The sequence below is a fragment of the Coregonus lavaretus genome (genome assembly GCF_964263955.1).
Source record: "Coregonus lavaretus genome assembly, contig: HAP1_SCAFFOLD_461, whole genome shotgun sequence".
NCBI lineage: Eukaryota > Metazoa > Chordata > Actinopteri > Salmoniformes > Salmonidae > Coregonus > Coregonus lavaretus.
The window spans coordinates 285,464-304,996 of NW_028157144.1; the positions used below are offsets into that span (position 1 = coordinate 285,464).

Here is a 19,533-nt window from a genome sequence, read left to right on the forward strand (position 1 = left end):
ACGATGGACGGGGCCATGTACCGTCAAATATTGGGTGAGAACCTCCTTCCCTCAGCCAGGGCATTGAAAATGGGTTGTGGATGGGTATTCCAGCATGACAATGACCCAAAACACACGGCCAAGGTAACAGGCGTTTTTCTGGATTTTTTTGTTGTTATTCTGTCTCTCACTGTTCAAATAAACCTACCATTATAATTATAGATTGATCATTTCTTTGTCTGTGGGCAAATGTACAAAATCAGCAGGGGATCAAATACATTTTTTCCCTCAATATATACTTTTTATTTAGATGGGTGACATTATCTGCCAAAGTAATACCACTGTAGATAAAGAAGAGCTCTCCAGTTGGTGTACCAAAACTTTCAAAGGCCATTTTTCTCAAAATTGAGGTTACAAGTTTATCATCTTTCAAAGCAGAATTATGAAGATGTTCAAGAGGATTCTTAGTCCAGAACTCCCAGAAGGCTTTGAGAGTCAGAAGCAGGATAAGGAAGTGGTGGACGCTGAAGATGAGAAGCAGGAGAGCAGTGTCAGAGAGGGGGCTCTGAAGAGCACACTTCACGTCCTGAGGAAAATGAACCAGAAGGAGCTTGCTGACACACTGGAGAAAAGTAAGAGCTGTCTGCCTCATGTTGAATGCTGTTTTAGAACAAACATTTCAAAGCTGTAGCTAAAGTACAGCTAAAGTAGCTGTGTAATTAAATGATATTGTAGCAGTCTTAACACAACACCTAGTGACCTCGTCAAACTTTATAACACAGTCGTACAATACTGTAGGCATTAAATCAGACAGAATATTAATATCCTCTCTGTTATTTATAGATTCAGATGAGCTTGCTGTGATTTGCCAACGTGAACTCAAATCTAATCTAAAGAAGAAGTTTCAATTTGTATTTGAGGGGATCGCTAAACAAGGAAATCCAACACTTCTCAATAAGATCTACACAGAGCTCTACATCACAGAGGGTGGAAAATGGGAGGTCAATAATGAACATGAGCTGAGACAGATCGAGACTACAGCCAGGAAACAAGCAAGACCAGAGACTGCAATCAAATGTAACGACATCTTCAAACCCTTAACTGGACAAGACAAACCTATCAGAACTGTGCTGACAAAGGGAGTCGCTGGCATTGGAAAAACAGTCTCTGTGCAGAAGTTCATTTTGGACTGGGCTGAAGGAAAAGCAAATCATGATGTCCAATTGGTATTTTCATTCCCTTTTCGGGAGCTGAATTTGATGAAAGGGAAAAAACACACTTTGATTGAACTTCTCAATCACTTCTCAATGGAAACCAAAAAATCAAGAATCTCCAACTACGACAAGTACAAAGTTCTGTTCATCTTTGATGGTCTGGATGAGTGCCGACTGCCCCTAGACTTCCAGAAGAACAAGATCTGTTGTGACGTCACAGAGTCAACCTCAGTGGATGTTCTGCTGACAAATCTCATCAAAGGAAATCTGCTTCCCTCTGCTCTCCTCTGGATAACTACCAGACCTGCAGCAGCCAATAAGATCCCTTCAGGGTGTGTTGACCAGGTGACAGAGGTACGAGGGTTCAATGACCCACAGAAGGAGGAGTACTTCAGGAAGAGATTCAGTGATGAGGACCTGGCCAACAGAATCATCTCACACATAAAGACATCAAGGATCCTCCACATCATGTGCGACATTCCAGTCTTCTGTTGGATTTCTGCAATCGTCCTTGAACACATGCTGAAACATAAGAGAGAAGAGATGCCCAAGACTCTGACTGAGATGTACTCACACCTTGTGGAGTTTCATACCAAACAGAAGAATGAAAAGTATCTTGGGAAAGAAGAGACAGGTCCACACTGGAATAAAGAGAGCATTCTGTCACTGGGAAAACTGGCTTTTCAACAGCTCGTGAATGGCAATCTGATTTTCTATGAAGAAGACCTAAAAAAGGCTGGCATTGATGTCAATGAAGCTTCAGTGTACTCAGGATTGTGCACACAGCTCTTTAAAGAGGAATGTGGGCTGTACCAGAACAAGGTGTACTGCTTTGTTCATCTGAGCATTCAGGAGTTTCTGGCTGCTGTATATGTGTTCCTCTCATTCATCAACAACAATGAGAATCTAACGGCCAAACCGCAATCAACGTCCAGGAATGTTTTTGCGCTGTTCAGAGACAAGCCTGAAGTTACTTCCTACAAGAGTGCTGTGGATAAAGCCTTACAAAGTGAGACGGGAAAGCTGGACCTTTTCCTCCGCTTCCTTCTGGGCCTCTCAATGGAGTCCAATCAGAAGCACTTACGAGGTCTACTGACAAAGACAAGAAGCAGCTCACAGAGCCATGAAGAAACAGTCAAGTACATCAAGAAGAAGATCAGAGAGAATCCCTCTCCAGAGAGGTGCATTAATCTGTTCCACTGTCTGAATGAACTTAATGACCATTCTCTAGTGGAGGAGATCCAAAGATACCTGAGATCAGGAAGTGTCTCCAGTGAAGAACTTTCACCTGCACAGTGGTCAGCTCTGGTCTTTGTGTTGCTGACTTCAGAAAAGGAGCTGGATGTATTTGACCTGAAGAAATACTCCAGATCAGAGGAAGGTCTTCTGAGGCTGCTGCCAGTGGTCAAAACCTCCAGAGCTGCTCTGTGAGTACATAAAATGACATTTCAGTACTTATTATCAGGAATAAATATTCAGTTTAGAGAAAAATATGCGTTATAATATGTACAGTGGGGGAAAAAAGTATTTAGTCAGCCACCAATTGTGCATGTTCTCCCACTTAAAAAGATGAGAGAGGCCTGTAATTTTCATCATAGGTACACGTCAACTATGACAGACAAAATGAGAAAAAAAAATCCAGAAAATCACATTGTAGGATTTTTAATGAATTTATTTGCAAATTATGGTGGAAAATAAGTATTTGGTCAATAACAAAAGTTTCTCAATACTTTGTTATATACCCTTTGTTGGCAATGACACAGGTCAAACGTTTTCTGTAAGTCTTCACAAGGTTTTCACAGACTGTTGCTAGTATTTTGGCCCATTCCTCCATGCAGATCTCCTCTAGAGCAGTGATGTTTTGGGGCTGTCGCTGGGCAACACAGACTTTCAACTCCCTCCAAAGATTTTCTATGGGGTTGAGATCTGGAGACTGGCTAGGCCACTCCAGGACCTTGAAATGCTTCTTACGAAGCCACTCCTTCGTTGCCCGGGCGGTGTGTTTGGGATCATTGTCATGCTGAAAGACCCAGCCACGTTTCATCTTCAATGCCCTTGCTGATGGAAGGAGGTTTTCACTCAAAATCTCACGATACATGGCCCCATTCATTCTTTCCTTTACACGGATCAGTCGTCCTGGTCCCTTTGCAGAAAAACAGCCCCAAAGCATTATGTTTCCACCCCCATGCTTCACAGTAGGTATGGTGTTCTTTGGATGCAACTCAGCATTCTTTGTCCTCCAAACACGATAAATTGAGTTTTTACCAAAAAGTTATATTTTGGTTTCATCTGACCATATGACATTCTCCCAATCCTCTTCTGGATCATCCAAATGCACTCTAGCAAACTTCAGACGGGCCTGGACATGTACTGGCTTAAGCAGGGGGACACGTCTGGCACTGCAGGATTTGAGTCCCTGGCGGCGTAGTGTGTTACTGATGGTAGGCTTTGTTACTTTGGTCCCAGCTCTCTGCAGGTCATTCACTAGGTCCCCCTGTGTGGTTCTGGGATTTTTGCTCACCGTTCTTGTGATCATTTTGACCCCACGGGGTGAGATCTTGCGTGGAGCCCCAGATCGAGGGAGATTATCAGTGGTCTTGTATGTCTTCCATTTCCTAATAATTGCTCCCACAGTTGATTTCTTCAAACCAAGCTGCTTACCTATTGCAGATTCAGTCTTCCCAGCCTGGTGCAGGTCTACAATTTTGTTTCTGGTGTCCTTTGACAGCTCTTTGGTCTTGGCCATAGTGGAGTTTGGAGTGTGACTGTTTGAGGTTGTGTCTTTTATACTGATAACAAGTTCAAACAGGTGCCATTAATACAGGTAACGAGTGTAGGACAGAGGAGCCTCTTAACCCTCCTGTTATGTTGTGGGTCAATTTGACCCGTTTCCACTTTTGCGTTGTCTAAAATACTAGTTAACCACTCTTTTTCGCCATGAAATTACATGACTTTTCCTCATTTAGGGTCATGAACCTAACTGCAAAATGTGGACACACTGATGTGTTGTGGAATGTCTGTGTACATTTTGTATACAAACATGATGTTGTGGGTCATTTTGACCCGGAGGCTTTCATGTGTATATATATTTGCACAGGTGCAAAACAAAAAAGTGTCTTTGATTTATTTTGTTTTGACTGGTCCTGGTTGCACTTTTAGAATTGTGTTTGGGTTAAAAAGGGCTTTCCCAAGCTTCTCCTCAGTGTGAGAGCAGCAGGTCCCTGACACAGACACTCAAAAATGAGCTCCAAAAGATTTTCAATCAATGAAGTCTTATCACAAATTCTGGACTGTGACAGTGAAAAAGAAGAAGAGGTTTCAGAGACAGAGGATATTTCAGAGATAGAGGACAATGCTGTTGATGATCCAGATTTTGTCTTCATTGAAGAGGATTCAGAGGAGGAGTCTGCCGTACCATCCCCTACATCAGATGAGAGACAGAGCATGCAACAAGCATCATCAAGAGAAGAGAAGACATGGAAGTCTAAAGATGGTCATATTGAATGGTCACCGTCACCACAACGAGGTCAAGGTAGACTCTCAGCTTCCAATGTAATAAAAATGGTTCCAGGACCTACACGATTTGCTGTCACTCGAGTCCATGACATACAATCAGCTTTTGAGCTCTTTTTACCCCAAGCAATAGAGAAGATTGTTCTGGACATGACCAACTTGGAGGGGAGCCGTGTGTTTCAAGAGAACTGGAAGCCACTGGATCGGATTGACTTGCATGCATACATTGGATTGCTCATATTAGCTGGAGTCTACCGGTCAAACGGAGAAGCAACGGCCAGCCTGTGGAATGAAGAGAATGGAAGGCCAATATTTCGGGCAACAATGTCTCTACAAGAATTCCACATAATTTCTCGGGTGATTCGCTTTGATAACCGTGATACCAGACCGGGTCGACGTGAAAGAGACAAACTAGCTGCAATCAGAGATGTATGGGATAAATGGGTGGAAATTCTACCGTTACTGTACAATCCCAGTCCTCATGTTACAGTTGATGAACGCCTTGTTCCATTCAGAGGACGTTGTCCCTTCAGACAGTATATGCCAAACAAGCCTGCAAAATATGGCATCAAAATATGGGCAGCATGTGATGCCACATCAAGCTATGCATGGAATATGCAAGTTTACACTGGGAAGCCACCCGGCGGAGTGCCTGAGAAAAACCAGGGGATGCGGGTGGTGCTGGATATGAGTGAAGGGCTGCAAGGTCATAACATCACGTGTGACAACTTCTTCACATCCTACCGCCTTGGTGTTGAACTACAGAAGAGAAAGCTGACCATGGTTGGAACAATCAGAAAAAACAAACCTGAACTTCCCAGTGAGCTTCTGAAAATGCAGGGCAGAACTGTGCATTCCTCTAAATTTGCTTTCTCTGAAAATGCAACTGTTGTTTCATACTGCCCAAAGAAGAACAAGAATGTTCTTGTAATGAGCACAATGCACAAAGATGCATCGCTGAGTGCAAGAGAGGACATCAAGCCACAAATAATACTGGACTACAATTCCACCAAAGGAGGAGTTGACAATTTGGATAAAGTCACAGCAACATATAGTTGTCAGCGCATGACTGCCCGCTGGCCTTTGGTGATTTTCTACAACATTGTGGATGTGTCTGCTTACAATGCCTATGTCCTGTGGACTGAAATCAACCAGCAATGGAATGGTGGCAAATTGTACCGACGCCGGCTTTTCCTAGAGGAGCTCGGCAAAGCTCTCATCACTCCCAAGATCCAGAGGAGAGTCCGGCCTCCTCGGTCGACAGCAGCTGCATCTGCCGTCCAGAAAATTCAAGCTGGACCATCAACACATGCCTCCAATCAACCAGAAATTGATCCAGTGGATACAGGCAGTGGCAAGAAACGGAAAAGATGCCAGCTCTGCCCCCCTCGACAAGACAGTAAAACAAGCACCACTTGTGTAGAATGCAATAAATACATCTGCAGAAAGCACACACACACATTGTGTTCAACATGTAGAGAGAAAGACTGAAGGGATAATATGGACCAATAGGGGGGGAAAAAACCTACTTGGGGAAACTGAAAAATCTTGTTTGTGAGAAAGGAAATATGTTTAACAAATAGTTCTTAAATATTGTTTAAAAAAAATAAAAAGTATTGTATTTCTTCTTTCTGAAATGTCTGATAAGACAAAATAAAGTTGTTTCTGTTTTTACTTAATTCTTTGACTGTCTTGAGTGTGTTTAAACTGTGCGGGTCAATTTGACCCGTAACATAGTGGATGTAATTTTTTTTTAGCATAACAGGAGGGTTAAAGAAGAATTTACAGGTCTGTGAGAGCCAGAAATCTTGCTTGTTTATAGGTGACCAAATACTTATTTTCCACCATAATTTGCAAATAAATTCATAAAAAATCCTACAATGTGATTTTCTGGAGAAAAAAAATCTCAATTTGTCTGTCATAGTTGACGTGTACCTATGATGAAAATAACAGGCCTCTCTCATCTTTTTAAGTGGGAGAACTTGCACAATTGGTGGCTGACTAAATACTTTTTTCCCCCACTGTATATAATATATAATATTATATTGAAAAACATATTGAATCATTGATGTTCACATTAGTATAACAATATGACTACATACAATTCTAAGATAAATCTATATGTTGTTTGAGAGAATAAACCAAATGCATCTGCAATTGTCCTTCTACACTACTCGTGTTAAATTAAAAGTGTGTTTGTGAAATCTTGATGATATCTTTGTCAGACTGTCAGGCTGTGGAGTCACAGAGAAAGGCTGTGCTTCTCTGGTCTCAGCTCTGAAGTCAAACCCCTCACACCTGAAAGAGCTGGACCTGAGTAACAACGACCTGAAGGATTCAGGAGTGAAGCTGCTCTCTGCTGCACTGGGGAATCCTCACTGTAAAGTTGAGACTCTGAGGTCAGTAGTCCTGTATTTGGTCAACAAGTGATAACAATTTGATTGTTAGTGTATATCAATTCCCCATTATGTATATCACTAGTAGTACATTTACCGTTAATTCGTATAATTTATAATCTACAATATTTGTTACTGTGGTTACGGTAATGTATTTTAATATATTCAATATTATTATTCCAGTCTTCCCGTTCTCATTGTCAGAGTGGACACATTGTTTGCAGAGCACACAACCTATGCTACACTTGTGAGAAAAAGTCATGGTTTATTTCATTCCATTTACGAGTTTTGTCAATTTAGTCATTGTCTTTTGTTTGGAGCGCTCCTGTCAATGTTGAGTAAGGACGCACACGCATAGAAGTAGCCCTATAGGCTACCTGGCCTGCGCGCAAATGTAGGCATATACTGTAAATGTGCCCATTTGGGGATCTGATAGTATTTCTGATTGGCTTAACGCATCACCACTAATGACCTTTGGAGTTTCTCAAAATAATGTTTTCTTCACCTCAAACAGAAAGCAAATTAAGTCTATTTTTACATCCATTGAGAATTACAATAGTTCCTCAATGTGTTTGAAAAATCTTTCCAGCTCTCTCCCTTTCAATAACCACATAGTGTGAAAGGGAAAAATGCTCTAATCCAGTGGAAACATCATAAAATAGGCCTACCTGATTACTACTTATCAGTGCTTGACTTGGTCTGAAACAGGTTCCGGTACTATTTTTGGGTGCTGGAACTGTATATATTTAGGTGCAGGAGCTCCACAATACTTTTGAGCTAATATTCTATAAGAGGAACAGGAGCTCAAGCAGTAGAACATTTGAGGTGCCGGTACTCAGCTCCGGTCAGCTCCTGCCCAAGTCAAGCACTGCTTCTTATCCCTTGCGCCTACAGCTGTGTCTGTCCCGAGCTCACTGGAGCAGGAAACTCTGAGGGCCCATAATATTTTATACAATGTTGCAAGTTTGCTAGTACAAGCTTCCTGCCAGGTCCAAGTTAACAGTTTATACAATGTTTCAAGTTCCTTGCAGACAGGCCAATGTGATTTATAGGAGATGTATTTTTATCAGGATATTTTCTACCTGCAGGCTGCAATGTTTTTATTTTTTGGCTTTATGTAGGCTATTTTTACAAAGTTGGAAATGGCAACAGAAGTTACTTTTCATTTAGATTTGGATAGAATTTTGATTAACCACATGACAATGATTTTTAGATATAAAAAAAAAACTGTTTCACAAACATTTGCATATGAAAACCATAACTGGCACGCAGATCGGTAGAAATGTGAAGATAAATTGGCATTCCACATGAGAATGGTTTGCCGACTCCTCGTGTAGCCTCACGAGCAACGTCAGGAGAGTAATGGCAGGATCTGAGAAAGTCAGCAGGAAAGGGAGGAGAATAGTTGGGTCAGGTTACGTTTTTGTTCTTCTGGTTATCTAGATCTCTGGTGCCCTCTTGAGGCATTTGTCTTATTTAATCAAACCGTAAGCTTTAAGCATCAGACAAGCTCAGTGCATATTGTTGATTTTAAATGACATGCACAGCACAATTATTTAAACTGACACACAGAGAGCCAAACATCTTCTCAAGTCTCCAAAAGTCTAAACACATTTTCTGCTTTACACACATTTTGCAATTCAAAATGGCACTTTTTAAATGCACTGCACACGGTTCTCTGCATAAGACACAACAATCTGACATAAAGTCACATGTTTGCCATTTCAAAACACTGCCATTCAAAATGACACTACATGAGCTAATTGGCCAATACATGTGCCACCTGGCCAGACACCTCAATGGTTAATTGTTACCACTTCAATCAGGAAGTAAGCACTATGAAAAGACCACAGGTGAGCACCTTTTATTTTACAACAACAATGGAAGATGTTGCAGAGAGAGGAAGAGGAAGAGGAATAGGAAGAGGAAGGGTGAGAATGAGAGGGGGAGGAAGAGTGAGAGGTAGGGGTAGAGCTGGTAGAGGAGTTCATGGCCAAAGAAGACAACAACTTTCAAATGAAATCAGAGCAACCTTAGTTGATCATGTCATCAACCATGGGCTGACAATGCGAGAGGCTGGACAGAGAGTGCAGCCCAACTTGAGCCGTTTTACTGTCGCCTGTGTCATCCGGACATTTAGATTGGAGTACAGGTATGTAACCAACATTTCTTTCACACTATGTAGTACACCCCATGTCATAGTGTATCAGTTGGGTGACACCTGTTTACTTCATGAATGGCTGATGTCTACATGTTTCCTGTACAATTTACTCTACTGTGGGGGAAATATCTTAAGGCTGCATTGTCCAAGCCCTATATTTTAGTTTTTTTGTTTTTCTAAAGGACTGAGAGCCATGGTGGAGGAAGGGGTCAAATGTTCACCGGGGTACAGGAAGCTGCCATTGTAAACTTGGTTTTGGAAAATAATGAAATCAGATTACGAGAAATTCAAAGCCACATCATCCAAGACAACACCATATTCAACAACATTCAACGAGTCAGTCTGTCCACATTGGCTCGCATTCTCAAGCGAAACCAAATCAGAATGAAACAACTTTATAAGGTGCCGTTTGAGAGAAACTCTCAAAGAAACAAAGAGGTCAGACGAGCATATGTGGATGTAAGTACAATATTGACTGCAGTACACTACACGCAACATTGTTTCCTAGTGTACTGGATAACACCATATTGATTGCTTTTGTTATTTGTTTTCAGGGAGTACTGGAAATGGATGCTCATGCAATCCCACATGAGTTCATCTTTATAGATGAGGCTGGGTTCAACCTAGCAAAGACCAGAAGAAGTGGGAGAAACGTCATTGGCCACAGAGCCATTATAGATGTTCCTGGCCAACGTGGTGGGAACATCACAATGTGTGCTGCCATCTCCAATACGCATGGTATCCTCCACCGTCATGCCAACCTTGGACCATACAACACAGCCCATATTCTGACATTTCTGGACAGACTCCACAACATTCTCATACCACCAGAGCGTATGAATGATGCAGACCATCAACGAACCCGGTACGTTGTAGTATGGGACAACGTGAGCTTTCATCGTGCAGCCCCAGTCCAAAACTGGTTTGCTGACCACCCACCATTTCTCGTGCAATACCTCCCACCATACTCACCATTTCTGAACCCCACAGAAGAGTTATTTTCGGCATGGCGGTGGAAGGTATACGACCGGCAGCCCTTTGTGCGCATGCCTCTTGTGCAGGCTATGGAAGAGCCATGTGATGAGATTGATGTGGGTGCGATTCAGGGATTGATAAGGCACTCAAGGCGCTTCTTCCCTCGATGTCTGGCAAGGGAAGATATTGCCTGTGATGTGGACGAGGCGTTGTGGCCAGACCCAGCTGTGATGTGGACGAGGCGTTGTGGCCAGACCCAGCTGTGATGTGGACGAGGCGTTGTGGCCAGACCCAGCTGTGATGTGGACGAGGCGTTGTAGCCAGACCCAGCTGTGCGGCAAGATGCTGCCTAATTATTTTTCTTGCCTCTTTTTTTTTTAGTATATATATTTTTTCTGCAAATTTTTTCTGCAATTTTCTTTTTCAGTTTACTGTTTTTTGTGAGCATATTTTTTTCAGTGCAATGTAAATATATCTGCTGTGCATATGTTGCACTGACTTGTTTGGTGAAAAATAAAAATACAAATGTTTCAACAGCATGTGTGTATCTGCAAATATTTCTGTGCATGTGAACAATCTGAAGAATTTTCTACAATTTGAACTATTTTAGTATTATGGCAAAGCATACTAAAGATGACAGTGCTTTTCATTATGCCCAACAGAGTGTAGTTGGTTAGACAAAAATCTGGTAATATGAATGAAGTGTGTGCCATTTCGTGCAAACTTTTGATTTTGATAATGCTATATGTAGTTTTTGGTTGCAGTGCTTCATTTTGCAGGATATATTAGGTATTTTCCAGTTTGGGTGTGTGGTTTTGTGAATTGTGTTAAGTATTTTGATAAAACCAGCCTAGTTTGCAAAATTGTGTTTTAGCAATTGGGAAAAACTAAAACACATAGGGTGTGTCTATCTATGGAAAAATACACTTTTTGAAATTTCGACCAATCATTGGTTGAAAGAACTGACGACTTTCGGTAAACCAATATTTTTTCTGGGTCGGAGACAGCCCTAGTGTGGACTGTATACTCAAAACAATCAAAATATGATACCTCACTGTCTGTCTTTTGACTGATACTGCTTTTTAAACTGCTCTGGTCAGTCTACTCAAATATTTGGACTATACATGTTTCTCTCTACAAGCAATGCTTTGATAATTTGTCATTTCTAATAATGATAGATCCATTTCTGAATAGATATGACAGGTTTCAGGACATTGATATATCTGAATATGTTGAAAAAAATATACTGCCACTCTTTTGACCACCAAAGAATAGCAGTGTGGTTTTAACATGATTTTACTATATGCAGGCTGTCAGGCTGTCTAGTCACAGAGAAAGGCTGTGCTTCTCTGGTCTCAGCTCTGAGGTCAAACCCCTCACACCTGAGAGAGCTGGACTTGAGTAACAATGACCTGAAGGATTCAGGAGTGAAGCTGCTCTCTGCTGGACTGGGGAATCCCCACTGTAAACTGGAGACTCTGAGGTCAGTATTCCTGTAGTTGGTCAACAAGTGATAACTGTTCACCAGATCCACATGTGTTTACCAGGCACACATAGTCCACACCATATGTGTTTGGACAGTGAAGCTTACAGTTTTAAATTTGACGCTATGCTCCAGCATTTTGGATTTGAGATATAATGTTTCATATTAGGTGACAGTATATAATGTCACCTTTTATTTGAGGATATTTTCATACATATCTGTTTTACGGTTTAGAAATGAAAGCACTTTATGTATGTAGTTCTCCCATTTGAAAAAGTCTTAATAATTTGGACAAATTCACTTATTGTCTATTACAGTAGTCAAAAGTTTAGTATTTGGTCTCATATTCCTTGCCCGCAGTGATTATATCAAGCTTGTGATTCTACAAACTTGTTGAAAACATTTGCAGTTTGTTTTGGTTGTGTTTTGGATTATGTTTTTCCTAATAGAAACTGAATGGTGAATAATGTCCTGTCATTTTGAAGTCACTTCACTTGTATTGTCAGTAAGAATAGAAGATGTTTCTCAACACTTCTACATTCATGTGGATGCTACCATGATTATGAATAATCATGAATGAATCGTGAATGATGATGAATGAGAAAGTTACAGAGGAACAAGGATCATACCCCCTCTGTTATTGGTAATGGTGAGAGGTTAGCATGTTTTGTTGTAGCCTCTGTAACTTTCTCACTCATTATTATTCATGATTCATTCATGATTTTTCTTAATCATGGCATCATTAGGATTAATTCAGTAGTGTTTAGAAACGTGTTATCTACTCACTTAGACAGAAAATTACTCCAGTCATCATCCACCATTCAGTTACTATCGGGCAAAACATAACCCAAAACACAACCAAAACAAACTGCAAATGCAACCAACAAGTTTGAGTCACAAGCTTGATGGAGTCATTGCGTTCAAGGAATATGGGACCAAATACTCAACTTTTGACTATAAGTGAATTTGTCAAAATACTTATGACTTCTTCAAATTGGGGACTGGATACATAAAGTGCTTTTATTCTTCTAAACAGTGAAACAGATAAGTATGAAAATACCCTCAAATAAATATACTGTCACCTCATATGAAACATTTGATCTCAAATCCAAAATGCTGCAGTATAGAGCCACATTTAAAATGTTATCTTCACTGTCAAACTAGATATGGTGTGGACTGTATACTCAATACAATCTAAATCTGATACCTCACTGTCTGTCTTTTGACTGATACTGCTTTTTAAACTGGTCTGGTCAGTCTACTCAAATATTTGTAATATACATTTTGATCATTTGTAATTTTTTATAATGATACAGTACATCCATTTCGGAATACATATGGCAGGTTTCAGGAAACTGATGTATCTGAAAAGTTGAAAAAAATATATACTGCCACTCTATTTTCACCACCAAAGAATAGCAGTGTGATTTTAATATGATTTGACTCTTTGCAGGCTGTCAGGCTGTCTAGTCACAGAGGAAGGCTGTGCTTCTCTGGTCTCAGCTCTGAGGTCAAACCCCTCACACCTGAGAGAGCTGGACCTGAGCTACAATCACCCAGGAGACTCAGGAGTCAGACTGCTCTCTGCTGGACTGGAGGATCCACACTGCAGACTGGAGAAACTCAAGTATGTAGAGGGTTTATGTCAATGTTCATATCAGACATGTTGGAGTTATCAGGCTAGTTAAGACAAACATTCTGACCACCACTTGGACTAAGTTATATGCTGTGTGTGTGTGTGTGTGTGTGTGTGTGTGTGTGTGTGTGTGTGTGTGTGTGTGTGTGTGTGTGTGTGTGTGTGTGTGTGTGTGTGAGTTCAGGTGTATCCCTCAATGACTGTCTGTTCTTCTGCTTACCGCTACAGTGTGGAACATGGTGGAGAGAAAACAATAAAACCTGGACTTAGAAAATGTGAGTGTTGACTGCTGTGAAGAATATGACTAAGAATAAGTCTTAATTCAAGTGAAGTCAAAGTCAAAGACCACCATCTTTACTTACTTGGTCATATTAAATATCAGCTGTAGTTCTACAGAAGCACATATCAGGGACACCAAAGTTTACAAAGAGTTGCTTTGACAATGTGTGTGTCTGTGTGTGGCGTGTTCGTGTTACTTTAGAAATGTGTGTGAATGTTCATGCATGCATGAAGGTGTGTGTGTGTGTGTGTTCAGGGTGTTTGTGTGTGTGTGTGTGTTCAGGATGTGTGTGTTCAGGATGTGTGTGTGTGTTCAGGATGTGTTTTTGTTTGTGTGTGTGTGTGTGTTCAGGATGTGTGTGTAATTTTAATGGGAATAAGTGTGTTTTATATTACCATACAGTATAACATATAATCATTCTAATATGAATGATGATGATTTCTAATATTGTGTCTGGTTTCATCCATCAGATGTCTGTGATCTCACACTGGATCCAAACACAGTAAACAGACACCTCTCTCTGTCTGAGGAGAACAGAAAGGTGACATGGAGGAAAGAGGAGCAGCCGTATCCTGATCACCCAGAGAGATTTGACTGGAAACAGGTGCTGTGTAGAGAGGGTCTGACTGGGCGCTGTTACTGGGAGGTAGAGTGGAGTGGGAGAGGGGCTTACATAGGAGTGGCATATAAAGGAATCAGCAGGAGAGGAAGTGGTAATGACAGTGGGATTGGATGGAATCACAAGTCCTGGAGTCTGTTCTACTCTGTCAACAGTTGTGTTGCCTGGCACAATGATAATCCCACCACTATAGACGTCCCCTCCTCCAGATCCCACAGAGTAGGAGTGTATCTGGACTGGCCAGCCGGCACTCTGTCCTTCTACAGAGTCTCCTCTGACACACTGACCCACCTGTACACATTCTACACCACATTCACTGAGCCCCTCTATCCAGGGTTTCATGTTTGGTTTGATGTCACCTCAGTTTCCCTGTGTCAGGTGGTCCCTGTGTCAAACACAACATGATGTTTCAATCTGATCATGGTCATGTTCAGTAAGACACACTGGAGCAACAATGTAGAATATCTCTCTAGTGTGTAAACATATGATTGTAAATATTCATGAATACACACCGTTGAAGTTTACAGAGATTGTCAACTAGTCATTCATTAATAGAATGAATCACCACACTGTGTTGTAAAAACTGGTTTCAATTAGACATCATTGATCTTGTTGTTATTGGGCTTCTATGTGTTTGTAAATATTGTTGTCTGTATAATGTTTATTTGTCAAATTCTTGACAAAACAATCTTGTTTCTGTATGAACTCAATTCCACTGAATGAAATGTACATGTGACAGATTTGACTAATAAAGGTTCATCAAACAGATGAAAGAAGAGGTTGAAATGTTGTAATATTGATCAGAACATGGCAGTACAGGAAATGGAATACAGTAATAAGGGTTGTGTTCAGTACATAGAAATGGGTCTTATTCAGGTGAAGAGGAAGGCTTGATGTCACATGTCTCTCCCTCTCCCCCTCTCTGGCGCTAGACGTCACCGGTCTACTAACCACCGGTCCTGGCAACCCATAATTTGACTCAGCTGGCAACCTTCATTACTCACATCTGCTCCTCAACATTACACACACCTGGCAACCTTCATTACTCACATCTGCTCCTCAACATTACACACACCTGGCAACCTTCATTACTCACACCTGCTCCTCAACATTAGAAACACCTGGCAACCTTCATTACACACATCTGGCAACCTTCATTACTCACACCTGCTCCTCAACATTACACAAACCTGGCAACCTTCATTACTCACACCTGCTCCTCAACATTACTCACACCTGTCCTCAACATTAGACACACCTGGCAACCTTCATTACTCACACCTGCTCCTCAACATTACACACACCTGGCAACCTTCATTACTGACACCTGCTCCTCAACATTACACACACCTGGCAACCTTCATTACTGACACCTTCTCCTCAACATTAGACACACCTGGCAACCTTCATTACTCACACCTGCTCCTCAACATTACACAAACCTGGCAACCTTCATTACTCAAACCTGCTCCTCAACATTAGACACACCTGGCAACCTTGATGACTCACACCTGCACCTCAACATTAGACACACCTGGCAACCTTCATTACTCGCACCTACTCCACAACATTAGACACACCTGGCAACCTTCATGACACACACCTGCTGCTCAACATTACACACACCTGGCAACCGTCATTACTCACACCTGCTCCTCAACATTAGAAACACCTGGCAACCTTCATTACTCACACCTTCTCCTCAACATTAGACACACCTGGCAACCTTCATTACTCACACCTACTCCTCAACATTAGACACACCTGGCAAACTTCATTACTCACACCTTCTCCTCAACATTACACACACCTGGCAACCTTCATTACTGACACCTGCTCCTCAACATTACACAGACCTGCCAACATTCATTACTCAAACCTGCTCCTCAACATTAGACACACCTGGCAACCTTCAATACTCACACCTGCTCCTCAACATTAGACACACCTGGCAACCTTCATTCCTCACACCTGCTCCTCAACATTAGACACACCTGGCAACCTTCATTATTCACACCTGCTCCTCAACATTAGAAACACCTGGCAACCTTCATTACTCACACCTGCTCCTCAACATTACACAAACCTGGCAACCTTCATTACTCACACCTGCTCCTCATCATTAGACACACCTGGCAACCTTCATTACTGACACCTGCCTGCTCCTCAACATTAGACAGACCTGGCAACCTTCATTACTGACACCTGCTCCTCAACATTAGACACACCTGGCAACCTTCATTACTGACACCTGCTCCTCAACATTACACACACCTGGCAACCTTCATTACTGACACCTTCTCCTCAACATTAGACACACCTGGCAACCTTCATTACTCACACCTGCTCCTCAACATTACACAAACCTGGCAACCTTCATTACTCACACCTGCTCCTCAACATTAGACACACCTGGCAACCTTGATGACTCACACCTGCACCTCAACATTAGACACACCTGGCAACCTTCATTACTCGCACCTACTCCACAACATTAGACACACCTGGCAACCTTCATGACACACACCTGCTGCTCAACATTACACACACCTGGCAACCGTCATTACTCACACCTGCTCCTCAACATTAGAATCACCTGGCAACCTTCATTACTCACACCTTCTCCTCAACATTAGACACACCTGGCAACCTTCATTACTCACACCTACTCCTCAACATTAGACACACCTGGCAAACTTCATTACTCACACCTTCTCCTCAACATTACACACACCTGGCAACCTTCATTACTGACACCTGCTCCTCAACATTACACAGACCTGCCAACATTCATTACTCACACCTGCTCCTCAACATTACACATACATGGCAACCTTCATTACTCACACCTACTCCTCAACATTACTCACACCTCTTCCTCAACATTAGACACACCTGGCAACCTTCATTACTCACACCTGCTCCTCAACATTAGACACACCTGGCAACCTTCATTCCTCACACCTGCTCCTCAACATTAGACACACCTGGCAACCTTCATTATTCACACCTGCTCCTCAACATTAGACACACCTGGCAACCTTCATTATTCACACCTGCTCCTCAACATTAGAAACACCTGGCAACCTTCATTACTCACACCTGCTCCTCAACATTACACAAACCTGGCAACCTTCATTACTCACACCTGCTCCTCATCATTAGACACACCTGGCAACCTTCATTACTGACACCTGCTCCTCAACATTAGACACACCTGGCAACCTTCATTACTGACACCTGCTCCTCAACATTAGACACACCTGGCAACCTTCATTACTGACACCTGCTCCTCAACATTAGACACACCTGGCAACCTTCATTACTGACACCTGCTCCTCAACATTAGACACACCTGGCAACCTTCATTACTGACACCTGCTCCTCACCATTAGACAGACCTGGCAACCTTCATTACTGACACCTGCTCCTCAACATTAGACACACCTGGCAACCTTCATTACTGACACCTGCTCCTCAACATTAGACACACCTTGCAACCTTCATTACTGACACCTGCTCCTCAACATTAGACACACCTGGCAACCTTCATTACTGACACCTGCTCCTCAACATTAGACACACCTGGCAACCTTCATTACTGACACCTGCTCCTCAACATCTCCTCTCTGATGACTTCCCCTTTATCCAGCACTCTGATGTCACCCATCAGGCAGTATTGGTTTTGTTTCTATGTTAGACGCTGCTCTTGTTTTGTGTCGCTCCATGTCATTAAACTCACTAACTGCACCTGCTTCCTGACTCCCTGCGTATACCTTACACTTTATGATCACACACACACACAAACATAGTGCTGTGTTCAGTACGTAGAAATGGGTCTTATTCAGTTGAAAAGGAAGCTTTTATGATCACACACACACACTAATCATTGTATGTTTTTACGACTGTATGATACTGAGAGAACAGGACAATGGGAGCATCTCAGCAATCTGAAGTGGCCTCCTCTCCTTATCTCCTCTCCTTTCTCTTGACTCATCTGAAAACACAAGATAGGTCAAAGTAATATGTTGGCTGTCTACCGGGACATTGCTTTCACCTGTCCAGTTCTCTCATGTCAGCTGAGATGAAGGAAGTTAGACAGAAAATCCACTGGAACGCCCCTCCTACTGGTTATTAGTGGGAGACCCATCTATCAATCCACTGGAACGCCCCTCCTACTGGTTATTAGTGGGAAACTCATCTATCAATCCACTGGAACGCCCCTCCTACTGGTTATTAGTGGGAAAATCATCTATCAATCCACTGGAACGCCCCTCCTACTGGTTATTAGTGGGAGACTCATCTATCAATCCACTGGAACGCCCCTCCTACTGGTTATTAGTGGGAAACTCATCTATCAATCCACTGGAACGCCCCTCCTACTGGTTATTAGTGGGAGACTCATCTATCAATCCACTGGAACGCCCCTCCTACTGGTTATTACTGGGAAACTCATCTATCAATCCACTGGAACGCCCCTCCTACTGGTTATTAGTGGGAAACCCATCTATCAATCCACTGGAACGCCCCTCCTACTGGTTATTAGTGGGAAACCCATCTATCAATCCACTGGAACGCCCCTCCTACTGGTTATTAGTGGGAAACCCATCTATCAATCCACTGGAACGCCCCTCCTACTGGTTATTAGTGGGAAAATCATCTATCAATCCACTGGAACGCCCCTCCTACTGGTTATTAGTGGGAGACTAGTCTATCAATCCACTGGAACGCCCCTCCTACTGGTTAATAGTGGGAAACTCATCTACCAATCCACTGGAACGCCCCTCCTACTGGTTATTAGTGGGAAACTCATCTACCAATCCACTGGAACGCCCCTCCTACTGGTTATTAGTGGGAAACTCATCTATCAATCCACTGGAACGCCCCTCCTACTGGTTATTAGTGGGAAACTCATCTACCAATCCACTGGAACGCCCCTCCTACTGGTTATTAGTGGGAGACTCATCTATCAATCCACTGGGACGCCCCTCCTACTGGTTATTAGTGGGAAACTCATCTATCAATCCACTGGAACGCCCCTCCTACTGGTTATTAGTGGGAGACTCATCTATCAATCCACTGGAACGCCCCTCCAACTGGTTATTAGTGGGAAACGCATCTACCAATCCACTGGAACGCCCCTCCTACTGGTTATTAGTGGGAAACTCATCTATCAATCCACTGGAACGCCCCTCCTACTGGTTATTAGTGGGAAACCCATCTACCAATCCACTGGAACGCCCCTCCTACTGGTTATTAGTGGGAAACTCATCTACC

General features: G+C 42.3%; 1 protein-coding gene across 2 annotated transcripts in view; it reads left to right on the top strand.

Annotated features, from left to right (window-relative positions):
- Nucleotides 1–19,533, top strand: part of LOC311125782 (uncharacterized protein) — a 130,844-nt gene that overhangs the window by 65,880 nt on the left and 45,431 nt on the right. The window lies entirely within an intron of this gene.